Source organism: Mesoplodon bidens, assembly GCF_964165515.1.
Source record: "Mesoplodon bidens genome assembly, chromosome: 9".
Lineage (NCBI taxonomy): Eukaryota > Metazoa > Chordata > Mammalia > Artiodactyla > Ziphiidae > Mesoplodon > Mesoplodon bidens.
The window spans coordinates 15,807,272-15,820,202 of NC_138166.1; the positions used below are offsets into that span (position 1 = coordinate 15,807,272).

Below are 12,931 nucleotides of genomic sequence, written 5' to 3' on the forward strand. Positions count from 1 at the left end.
TAAAACATCATTTTTTTAAAAAAAGAATGTAGACTTAAATGTAATAAGCAAAACTTTAAAACCATGGGAAGAAAGTGTGGAAGGATATCTTTACAACTTTGGGGGGACCAAAAAAATTTTCCCTCAGAAGACAAAAAATAGTGTAATGAGAAGACTGATATGTATTTATTGCATTTAGATTAAAATGCAATACAGCTGTTAAAAAAAACCTCTGAACAACTGAAAATATCATAAATGAGGAATTAAAAGATAAACCATAGACTAGAAGACTTCTGTTACTCTTCCAACAAGGAGATGTGTCTGGACTCTACAAGCCCTCAAGGAAGAGAGCACCCAACTCCCTGGCCCTGGTACTGATCAGACTTTTAAATGTTTGCCCAACTGATGGGTGTGAAATTATATCTCACTGTTGGTTTACTTCACATTTTCCTGATTACTCTGTCACTACTAGAGAAAGTGAGCATCTTTTTATGTGGTTATTGGAGACGTTTGCTGTTCTCCATCTGATAACTTCCTGTTCATACTGTTTGCCCAGTTTCTTCCTGGGTTGTCTGCATTTTCCTTATTGATCTGTATGAGTTCATTCTGTAAGTAATATTTTAACAAAAATATATTGATTGTTAAAACTTGCTAAACTTTATGATTACAAGCTTTTATAGAACTTAAAGAATCAAAACAGGTGACCAAACAAAAACAATACAGTTCAGATTTCAAGTATTAATTTAAAATGGATGTTGTCCTAAAAGTAAAGCAGCGTTTTATTTAATAGTAGAAAGATTTACTTGCAAGTATTAAATTTGACTTGCTGGTGACTTCTGATTTTGAGCCATCGCATGAGTAGCCCAGATCAATGTTGTTATTTTTGCTTGTCAACAGTGAACTTTTTAATTATAAATCAATTTAGACCTTTACATACATACTGACAAAGTATAGGAACCAGCAATTCTCAAAAGAGTACACAGCCTCATTAGTAACCAAACACACACTAGATCAATAAATTCCCAGTTTTTAGAAATCTAAGTGGCAAAGTTTTTTGAATGATGACAGCCTATGCAGATGACGAGATATACTGACATATTCTCATCCAGTGCTGGTGGGAATATAATTTAGTATAACCTAAGCACAGTGGAATACAGGAATATGCAGCGAACCTTAAAAATGTTCATAGTGTCTACCCTAGTGATTTCACCTCAAGGGATTTGTTCAAAGGAAATAATCAGTCACAAGATTCCCCAGCCCATCCAAGGATGTTCATCCCTGTATCACTCCCCAATTTAGCATCGTTCATTAGGTGTACAGGGCACTGAAAAGTTGGCTCCTGGATGGCTCCAGGCAATTACAGACCTGCTTTCTCCATGAAGAAACGTATTCTTTATGATTAGAATGGGATTCAGCCCCCTCCCCTAATTCCCACTTCCAACTCAGGCCTCGCCAGAGTATCCTATCAAACAACCTACAGCAACTGCTTCAGGTAGAAGAACGCACCCCAACCAGGCCCATCAAAGTCCTTCCTGGCAGGTTTTTGCCAGAGTCACTGAAGGAGTCCTACCTTGTTTAAGAGGACTATAGTTCTAAGGCATTAGTCTTGGACTGCGGGTTGACCATGTTGCCCATGAGACCAAAAAAAAAAAAAAGTCTGTCACAGAAATGGGTACTCCAAGATGCTATCCAGACCCTGAAAACCCACTTCAGCCCCACATAACTTACAACAAGAGCCAGTAAATCCCCCTGTTAGTTAAGCCCGGCTGAGATGGATTTCTGTCACTGGGCAACCAAAGTTCCCTAATACATTAACTTTTATACACTAAAGTAAAATGGAATCAAATGTTTAGACTACCTCACAGGGCATTTTGTTCTCTCCCTCTGAGATGAAACTCTTCTAGAAAATCTAACAAAATTCTGGTAGACTTTCTGCTAACACAGCAGATGTACCCAAACGAGATATTCGGGCACAGAAGCTGCTCATTCCATTATTTCAAACAAGCCCATTTTTCCTGCCTAAAATAGAGTACCCATGCCACAGGGAAACCTAAAACAAATGCCCACCTATTCAGTTATTCCACTCTCAGTCACTGTATCATTTCTACAAAAGGTGGAGCTCCCCCCAAAAGGGATATACAATATAAAACATGTATTACTTATGCAAATACATAACCAAAACAGGAAAAAATATTGATAATACTAGGGAAATTCTTCCATTTCTCATGTAGGCTGAACTTTTGGTATTTTTTCCAGCCATATTTCATTGGTGAGAAACAAGGATAACATTGTGTAAGTAACAATGCACTACTCGAGGGTGCCACTGGAGCTCCAAAGAAGACATACAGATGGCTAACAGGCACATGAAAAGATGCTCAGCATCACTAAACATTAGAGAAATGCAAATCAAAACCACAGTGAGGTATCACTTCATACCTATCAAAATGGCCATCATCCAAAAGTCTAAAAATAGCAAATGTTGACAAGGATGTGGAGAAAAGGGAACACTCATAAGCTGCTGGTGGGAATGTAATTTGGTGCAGCCACTATGGAAAACAGTATGGAGGTTCCTTAAAAAACTAAAAACAGAGCTACCATATGACCCAGAAATTCCACTCCTGAGTATATATCTGGAAAAAACGAAAACACTAATTCGAAAAGATACATGCACCTCAATGCTCATAGCAGCACTACTTACAACAGACAAGACATGGAAACAACCTAAGTGCCCATCAACAGAAGATTGGATTAAGATGTGGTTGGTGTATACACACACACACACACACACACACACACACACACACAAAATGGAATATTACTTAGCCATAAAAAAGAATGAAATGCTGCCATTTGCAGCAACATGGATGGACCTAGAGAGTAACATTATGCTTAGTGAAATAAGTCTGACAGACAAAGACAAATGCTATACGATGTCACTTATATGTGGAATCTGAAAAATAATACAAATGAGTGTATATGCAAAACAGAAACAGACTCAGATATAGAAAACAAACTTATGTTTGCCAAAGAGCAAGCAGGGAAGGGACAAATTCGGAATATGGGATTAACAGATACAAACTACTATATAAAATAGATAAGCAACAAGAATATGCCATACAGCACAAGGAATTATACTCATTATCTTGAAATAACCTATAATGGAAGATAATCTGTGAAAATACTGAGTCACAGTATTCAGGTGCTGTACACCTGAAAGTAACAATATTGTAAATCAACTATACTTTAACTTTAAAAAAAAGAAACAAGGAGAATGTTAAATGAAGAAACTTTAAATGAAGAATTTTTTTTTCTTTTGACTCACAACCTAAAGAAAGACCAAAGAAGCCAGCAATTAGATAATCTAGATCCCACTCTGTACGGTGTCCTTTATAATATCAAGCACCTTAAAGAATACCCAACAGTTTGGGGTTACATACATGCAAATAACATTTTGATACGTAAATATCACCACTGGGAACGTGTTATTCTATTTTTTCTGTAGTTTGTCACTTTTGTTTTTTAAAAACAGCATTACTGAGATATAACTGACATACAATAAACCGCACATATTTAAATCTGGCAAAGTTGTGACATATGTATGCACTCATGAAACCTTTGCCACAGTCAATATAATGAATGTATCTATCAGCCCTGAAAGTTCCTTCACACCACTTTATAATCCCATCACACCATCCCTCTGCCCATCTCCAGGCAACCACTGATCTGCTTTCTGCCACTATAGATTTATTTGCATTTTCTAGAATTTTATATAAATGCAACCATATAATATGTAGCCATTTGAGTCTGTCTTCTTTCACTTAGCATGATAGATCTGAGATCCATCCATGTTTCAGTGTGTACCAAAAGTTCATTCCTTTCTACTGATGATTAGAATGCCATCATATGGATATATCACATTTTGTTTAACCATTCACCTGTAGATGAGACATATAGACTGCTCCCACTTTGGGGCTATCATAAATAAAAATTAAGTGAACATTCACGTACAAGTCTTTGGATGAGCATATGCTTTCATTTCCTAAGGGTGAATGCCTGGATCAGATAGTAGGTGCATGTTTAATGTTTTATAAAACTGCTCAACTGTTTTCCAAAGAGGTTACACCATTTTGCATTTCCACCAGTAGCATGAGTTCCAGTTTCTCTATACCCTCACCAACACCTGATGGTCAGTCTTTCAGTGTAATTTTAGCCACTCTAAGAGGTGTTTATGGTATGTGTTATTCCATTTTACCTAGCTTTTGCTGGTTTAATTGATAGAAAGGGGGAAAATTCATATTAAAACTAAGTGCAAACAGCTAATAGCTGCCCGTGAAAGTAATGGATTTCTTCTTACTAGAGATATAAACTAAGGACTAAACAACCACGTAATAAGAATACTATAGAAGAATTTCATGTCTTGGATGGACAGATAAACAAAATATCCTTTAAGTTCCCATTTATCATAATACATCATGATTTTATCAAATGCAAAAAACTTGGTGATTATAGACAAGAAATAATTTCTAGAAAAGACTCATAAAATGAAACAATTCATGGGATTAACATATACACACTACTATGTATAAAACAGATAACCGGGCTTCCCTGGTGGTGCAGTGGTTACGAATCCGCCTGCCAATGCAGGGGACACGGGTTCGAGCCCTGGTCCGGGAAGATCCACATGCCACAGAGGAACTAAGCCCGTGCGCCACAACCACTGAGCCTGCACTCTAGAGCCCGCGTGCCACAACTACTGAAGCCCGCCCGCCTAGAGCCTGTGCTCCGCAACAGGAGAAGCCACTGCAATGAGAAGCCCATGCACCACAACGAAGAGTAGCCCCCACTCGCCACAACTAGAGAAAGCCCGTGCACAGCAACGAAGACCCAATGCAGCCAAAAAAAAAAAAAACCAAAAAACAGATAACCAACATGGTCCTAGTGTATAGCACAGGGAACTATATTCAATGTCCTGTGATAAACCATAATGAAAAAGAATATGAAAAATAATGTTTATATATGTATAACTGAATGATTTTCCTGTACACTTGAAACTAATACAACATTGTAAATCAACTATACTCCAATTAAAAAAAAAAAACAATTCAGATAGAAAAACAGAGCTTGTTCAAGGAAGAAGTAATACACCCTTATTTTGAAACATGCTCTGTAAGGGTTTCCCGAGACTTTTTAGTCTTTGGAAGTCTATTACTAACAAAACAAAACTCAAGGTATAAATTATTTGTTATTAAACTGTATACACAGACACTTACACCCATATGTAAAGCCCCTGTCTTCTGGTCCATGACACCTGATTTCCCATCACTGTTCTCGTTTCACTTGCTTCCCTAAACAGTCCAAACTCCAAAGTCAGTCCCCACGAAGACACTCAGGAAAACACTACTTTTCTTTTTCCTTCAGTCCTTCTGCAAACCTGCTGCCTTAGTCTCTCTCATTGCACCTCCCCATCCATTCTTTCCTCTCCACTCCCTTATTCTTGAGCTACTGGAGGAAAAACAACATGTATGTGTGAATGTAAAGTCTGTGATCAAAGTTCCCTGCCCTTTGTGATTCCCTGTTTCACAGGAAGCATCCATCACCTGGCCCAAACCCACTCCAACAATCGAAAAATGCTCATTCAACCTTCAAGATTCACCTCAAATTTCACTTTCTCCCGCTTGGAAACTTCATCACTCCTCCTCCGAGTCTCCACACTGTTCACGATCCTTTTACTGTTCTGAATTTGCCATAAGCGCTTGATCCCCAAAGAAGCCCCACCACGAGGCTCTCCTTTACCACAGAATAGAGTCCACGGGCTTTCTGACACTTAGGCTCCAGTCTACTACCCAGCTCAGAGTCAAGTTCCAAAAAGTCACAATTACTTCAACCCTGACTATGAAATGGGTGGAGCACCAGGGTAATTTGGTGAAGAAATATTTAAAATGTTGGCTATTTAAGAGATATTTGCCCAAATGCAGTTACCACTTAAAGATCAGATATGACAACATTCTGTAAGCATGACACTTTATTTTCAATGAGAGAAGCATTCTTAAAGCTAAACCTGTGGGGCTTCCCTGGTGGCGCAGTGGTTGAGAATCTGCCTGCCAATCCAGGGGACACGGGTTCGAGCCCTGGTCTGGGAAGATCCCACATGCCACGGAGCAACTGGGCCCGTGAGCCACAACTACTGAGCCTGTGCATCTGGAGCCTGTGCTCTGCAAGAAGAGAGGCCGCGACAGTGAGAGGCCCGCGCACCGCGATGAAGAGTGGCCCCTGCTTGCCACAACTAGAGAAAGCTCTCGCACAGAAACGAAGACCCAACACAGCCAAAAATAAATAAATAAATAAATAAATTTATAAAAACAAAAAAAAGCTGAACCTGTTTCCTTACTCACCTCTGCACACAGATGTTACCAAAGTTATCAACCTACCGATAACCAATCCACACACTAGAGACTATTTATGAAAAAAAAATGCAGAAAATGGGAAACAGGACTTTCCTTGGCATCATTTCTCAGAAGTTTGATTTCCATTTAAATAATTCTCACCTCATTGGACATACTTCTTATCACTCAAGATACTGAGTCCAAATATAGAAAACAGATTCTTTAAACACATAAGAAGCTGAGACCTGTCAGTCAGTCTTAGACAGATAGTACAGACACTGCCACATTTGAGCCAACAATGTACCACTTGGATAATATCAAAAGATACATGCCCTGCTTCCCAAGTAATGATGCCACACCTGGAATTGCACATATGGATGGGATGTGCTTCAGGTCGATAAACAAGTACCCTGCGACCAATAGTAGAGCAGGGTTTCTTTGTTCACGGATAGATAGCTTACATTTTTAGATCTGCTCCAAGGGTTCTTTTAATGAACAGTCAACCCCCACTATTCTGGCTACATTATGAATGAGCCCCAAAGAGTTGGGTTCTTCAGGGTAATAATGAATGCCTGGGATCTGTATTTACTCTCGAAGAGGTGGTCATGCCCACATGATTCCCCATAATGTACACACAGTTATCCTGATGGAGGAAAGGAAGGTGTAAAACCCTGATTATCTGGAAGGTAGTCCAGATACATGGAACTTTAAAGATTTAGAACTATTGGTTCAGCCAAGTTCCATCAATGTCTCGCTATTCATCAGCTTTTATGTTGAGCACTAAGGATGCAGAGAGAAATGAGAGAAACCGCCCTCAGGAAATACACATTCTCTGGATGGAATGACCTCGACACAGATGCAAATAACCTCGACAAAAGTACTGTAGTTTCCAGAAGTGGAGGTGCCAGGGAGAAGGAGATGATTAAACCATGGGAAGGATAAAAGAGGTATTCGTGAATATTAAAGATGCAATCTGAGAAGCTTAAAGGAACCCTCAGTTTTCAGGATAACACTGGCCAGGAGAGAGAAGATAAGCTTTTCTTTTGCTGAAACATAAAAATAAAGATGGGTGATCCTATCATCAACATTTATATATCAATACCAAGGAAAGAGAAAAGAGGAGCTGATTTATATTAGAAATAAATTCCTCTAAGACAAAGAGAGCACACAAAAGGCCAGGAATGCAATCCAAAAGATGGCTGAGTCCCAAAGCCCAGAGAGAGAAATGAAACCATGGTCACTCCCAGGCAGGATCCAGTCACAAAAACATCTTTTTCAACCTTAGGTGAGGGAAATGTCTAGAGATGTGAGGAAGGCCTGGAATGAACTGGAAGAGGCGAGTGCAACAGGAAGCAGGCAGGGAATAGAGAACTAAAGCAGCTCAAGCTCAGTTTCCCTCCAGTTGCCTGACTCGGCACCTTTTGTATCTAGAATGATCTCCAAAGTCTCCTCAGCTTCTGCATTCCATTGACTTTATGGATTCTCCATAGGAACTAGGCAAAGTCTGAGTATATCTTAAAAACTCTCCAAGTATCACTGAATAAAAGGCTTACTTTCCATAAGTAAGAGTTAAGGTTCTGATCTCAATACAAACATTTTAAATTATAAATCCAGAGGGGTGTGAGGGTTGAATAATACACAGGAGAGCAGAGATCTGACTCCCAGATGCCCTCCCAAGAGGTTAAGTAATGACAGAAAGAGCCAGTTCCATGAGTATGTTTCAAGAAGATATTATCAGCTGATACACTCACTAGGTACCAAACAGCCACAGAGACGAGAGGGAGAGAAAGAGGGGAGCGGTATAGTAGGAGACATGGCCCCTGCCCTCCACCTTGAATATGAACATGAAGCTGGAATTGACATGATGACGGATTAACACTGCAAGTGAAAATAGCAATAATTCAGGAGTTCAAAGGAGAAGTCACTGCAGCACAAGCACATCGCAGAAAGAACGAGACTTAACGGAAGAAGGGCGTCCTTGGAATATGTGATTAAAAGGCTGGAACAAGCACGTCCAAGTCAATAACCAGAAGACGGTGAGTGGATCAGAATGACTGGAGAGGGAAGAAACTAAAACTAAGATTGGAAACGTAGGTTTCGGCCATACGGCAAGGGTCTTAGCCACAGATTAGGACTTGATCTGGGAAGCTGTGAGGAGCTGTCCAGGGTTCTCAAAGACACAGGGATTGAACTGATGAGTGGGGAAGATAAGCAGAAATAAAAAGAACTCTTAAGAGGGTGTTAAAATACCGTAGTGTGAGCTAGTTTTCACAGAAATCTGGGTTTTCAATACCATACGACCATAAGAAGTACCAAAGCTCGGCAGTAAGGAAAAGAGTGTGTTAGTCTAATCCCAAATCAAAAACAGCCATAGAAATAGCAAAAGATGGGAATTCCCTGGCCGTCCAGTGGGAGCTAAGATCCTGCAAGCCATGTGGCACAGCCAAATTTTAAAAAAGTAGAAATAGCAAAAGACGCTACTATCTGGAGTTCAAGGAGAATCCTGAAACCACCTCTTCTTTAAGAGATTAATTTTTTAAATTTCATATTTATCTTAATATGAAATGCCTAATAAGCCCCTGTTCTATTTTGTTTTCCTATTCCTTTCTTTTTTGTAACGATCCATTTTGTAAGTATTTACCTGATGTCTTCTGCCATGGCATGGTGACAGCCAAACTTTTCATTTCCTATTTCTAGCAAAGAAAGAAAACACATAAAGGTAAAGAGCAGAGATTTATTTGGTCAGCGGACTTCTTTGCTCTCCCTCTAGCACACTTAATAGAATAAAGATTTAAAACATATGGAATAATGCTCCAAAATAATTTGCTCATTGCTTCAAAGTACAATAGTACTCTTAATTAGTAAGCCATAAATTAACATGCTTAAGGAAAGTGGAGGCTATTAAAGAGAAAGTGACTACTATGATTAATGACATCATATGGGCATAGATGCCATGTGGGAATTTAAAAGGAATTTGAGATCCTCTAAGGATTTTGAAGTCATATGTTACATACTGTGTAAGCAATTGAGACACCCATTATTCAGGAGAATATGGCTTGATCTATATTCAAGAAGGCAATTTTCTTAGCAACTTGAGCCCCTTTACCTGAGAAGCTAGACCTATTTTAATTTTATTCTGTGATTTCAGTAAAATTGAACTTTATCAATTAAATCTGAATTAACAAAGTTACACCTAGGGAAAAAAATCTTTAAAAAACACACGTGTGGCTAAAGCATGTTAATTAACATATATTCTGAATATCCTTTCAGATGGACTGAAATCTGAATATCAACATGCAAAGTAAATCATCACCCTAGTGGTTTTTGCTTTTGATCCACAAAAGAACAGTCATAGATGGTTGGGTAGCACAGAATCCTCTCTATCAAACTTTTTATGTAATTATAGGAGAATATACAACGGTAAGAATAATCTTAGTGGCATGATTCATTTATATCAAGATCTCTGAACAAGACACCAACCTGGGAAGTGTTCTGGGATTTAGAAGTAAGTCGAGTAAAGGTTGCTTCAACAAAGGATAATTTGAACATTGCTCAAGGTCAAAGAGACATACACGTGTATAGGTATTTCTGTACGTGTGTGTGCATGTTATTGAGCTATAACTCATATAGAATAAAGTGCACAAATCTCAAATGTGCAGTTCAGTGATTTTTACATATGTATATTCCTGGGAAACCGCCAAGATAGGGACTATTATCAACACTTCAGAAGATTCTTCCTGCGCTCTCTCCCAGGTCAAATCATTATCTGACCTCTATCATCATAGTATGATTTTGCCTTCTCTCAACCATCATATAAAAGGAATCATACAACATGTACATATTTGTGTCTGGCTTCTTTGGCTGAACATTAAGACAGTGAAATTCATCCATGTTTGTTGCATGTAGCAATAGTTTGTTCTTTTTAATTGCTAAGAATATACCATCATTTGCTTATCCATTCTACTACTGATGAACATTTGGGTTGTTTCTAGTTTGGAGTTATTACAAATCAAGCTACTATTAACACTCTTCTACAGATATATTTTTTGTGGACATATGCACTGTATTCCGTTTTCTTGATATATACTTTGAACTGCTGGGTCATTAGGAAGGCATATGCTTAGCTTTTGTAGAGTGTGCTAAACAGTATTTCTCCTGAAATATTAATGGAAAAACAAATCACTTTCTTCAACATGCAGAATGATTTGTTTAGTTATTTCTTCTTTTGTATCATATACATTTAAAGTTATACAGCCTCTAACGTAATGATTCCATTCCAACACAAATAGCAGAATCATCTGAGAAACCTTTTAAAAATAAAGATTCCTCTATGCCTCCAACCTCTGCCAAACAAAACCCTATTGATAGGTGAGAATTTTGAACTACTGCTTTGTGACTTTACTACTGCATTCAAAAGCTATAAATGCAATGAATGGGTTGAGGAGACATTTCTTGAGAAAATTTTAAAACAATGTTATGCAAGTATAAGGTATTATTATTTTATCTAATTTTAATTCATTTAAATTAGTTTCACCTAGAAGTAAAAACTAAAGTCAGAGGTGTTAATTCACTAGTTTTTTTTTTAATACTTGTTTCACTCTCGCTGCATTTCTAATGAAGAAAACAGTTCTTGATTTAATATGGCAATCATTACATCCAAAGAAAATCTGCAAATTCAAGCCATAAGTGTTTTTAGAATTGAAAAAATCCTTTTTTTAAGAGCACTGATACGGAGCCCCCCAAAGCAGCCACATCATCAGAAACAGGAAAATAAAAAAATAAAGGAAAAAACTCATCTGAGATGAGAAGCTGAAGATTAAGCCTCCTTTCAAAAGATAATGACATTCTGAAATTTGTCACCTGAAAGTCATATACCTCATAAGGTAATGGTCATGAAGACCCAAGGCCTCATGAAAAAACTTCTCCACAGCAGACTATTAAATTCCTGTGTGAGGGAGACAAACAAACAGAGCACCAAACCATCTTCCTCTCCTGCCCAAAAATAAGTGCAAAGCTCTAAAGAACTTAATTTTCAAAGATGTCATAAAGGCAGGACTGAAAAGAAAGAACCAGGAATTACCTGGAAAAGGACGCAGGATATACCTGACATAAAACTGACATCAGAAAAGATAAAGCTGAAGGCTTATACTGAAGGACCACATGAATGAATGGGTAAAGAAAGACACGAATAAACTCGTACAGTATTACTCCTGGTTTCTCTTTTGGCCATGGAACCAGCAGTGTTTGTCCTGTGAACCTCAGCAATCAAGTAATTTCTATATAATATTTAAAAGACTTACTGAGAAGCATAGTTTAACAGAATCATTAAACTGGAGCCGTAAATTTAAGAGACCATCCAGGCAAGCTCTTTTTTCAAGGTGAGGAGATATGGGTGACACCATAAAAAAAAGAGCTCTGCCTAGCACCAGCTCACATTTTCATGCATGGCAATGGGAAGACCAAATGTTTATTAAATCATCAAAATGGGTGGCCAGTGTCCAGGAGGGAGAAGACAGAGGCTCAAAAGTATCCTCTTGTCTGAAAGGGATGCCGAAGCCAAACAAGACCCCACGATTTGCCTGATGGATCAGTGGTTAGAGCACACAATTCCCTTCCAGGACTATTCCAGAGATTCCAAGGATACTGTCATCATCTGTGGTTCTGTTTCTTTTAAGCCAAACAAAGCAACCTGGTACCTTTAATATATAATGTATCAGCTTTAGAAACTGTGGTGTCCTTCGTAAACTACACCAATACCTTATGATGGATCTTTCAACAAGTGCTGACGCTTTCTTCAAAAAAAGGAATATGTTCCCCAAAATGACCACCTTTTTCATCCCAAAGGTTCACATTCACACAACCACAGACACTTGATACTTTCTCGGCCCATCTTAAACACCAAAATCAAGCTTCAGATTCAACATTTCCTTCCATCCTTGGTGATTCCAAATCACAATTAAAGAAATAAAAAGCCTGGCTCTTCTCTTTTAGTCAGTATAATCCCCTAAGAGTCCAACTCGCAGAACATTCACATAAAATATTAGCTTTATATATTTAGAAGAGATAAACTGAAACAGCAAGGTGATCAATCAATTTTCAATTACATTTGGCATCTGGAGAAGATTATGGGGCATGTAGTTACAATCGACATTAGTCATCAAATGAGGGGGTTCACACTTTAAGGATTCCACAAACCCCCAGAGTATGTAAATTAGCACCATTAATCACCAATAAAAGCAATCTTTTTTCTTTGATTAACAATTCATCTAGACATTCTACACTGTTACAGTTTAAAACAAATACACATAGGAGTATTTTAAATGCTTCATTTAAAGCCAAATGGATGACTATAATTAACTAAAGAACTGCAATTAAACAGATTCATAAAAATAAATTTTTAAAAGGAGTTTATATAGCAGATACCCAGTGAAATACATTATGTATAAATACAGACTTCTTTCTTTGTAAGTTCGCCTTTAAAACTTTTTAGCACAGGTTACAAAGTTCAGAGTTGAACTCTTAGCACTCCTATTTCATCGATAAAGATCCTTTCTTTATGCTCTAAAAAC

The 12,931-nt window shown here is 38.0% G+C and overlaps 1 protein-coding gene across 1 annotated transcript in view; it reads right to left on the minus strand.

The window, feature by feature from the left end:
* Nucleotides 1-12,931, minus strand: part of VPS41 (VPS41 subunit of HOPS complex) — a 193,655-nt gene that overhangs the window by 133,317 nt on the left and 47,407 nt on the right. The gene's annotated exons all lie outside the window — the stretch shown is intronic.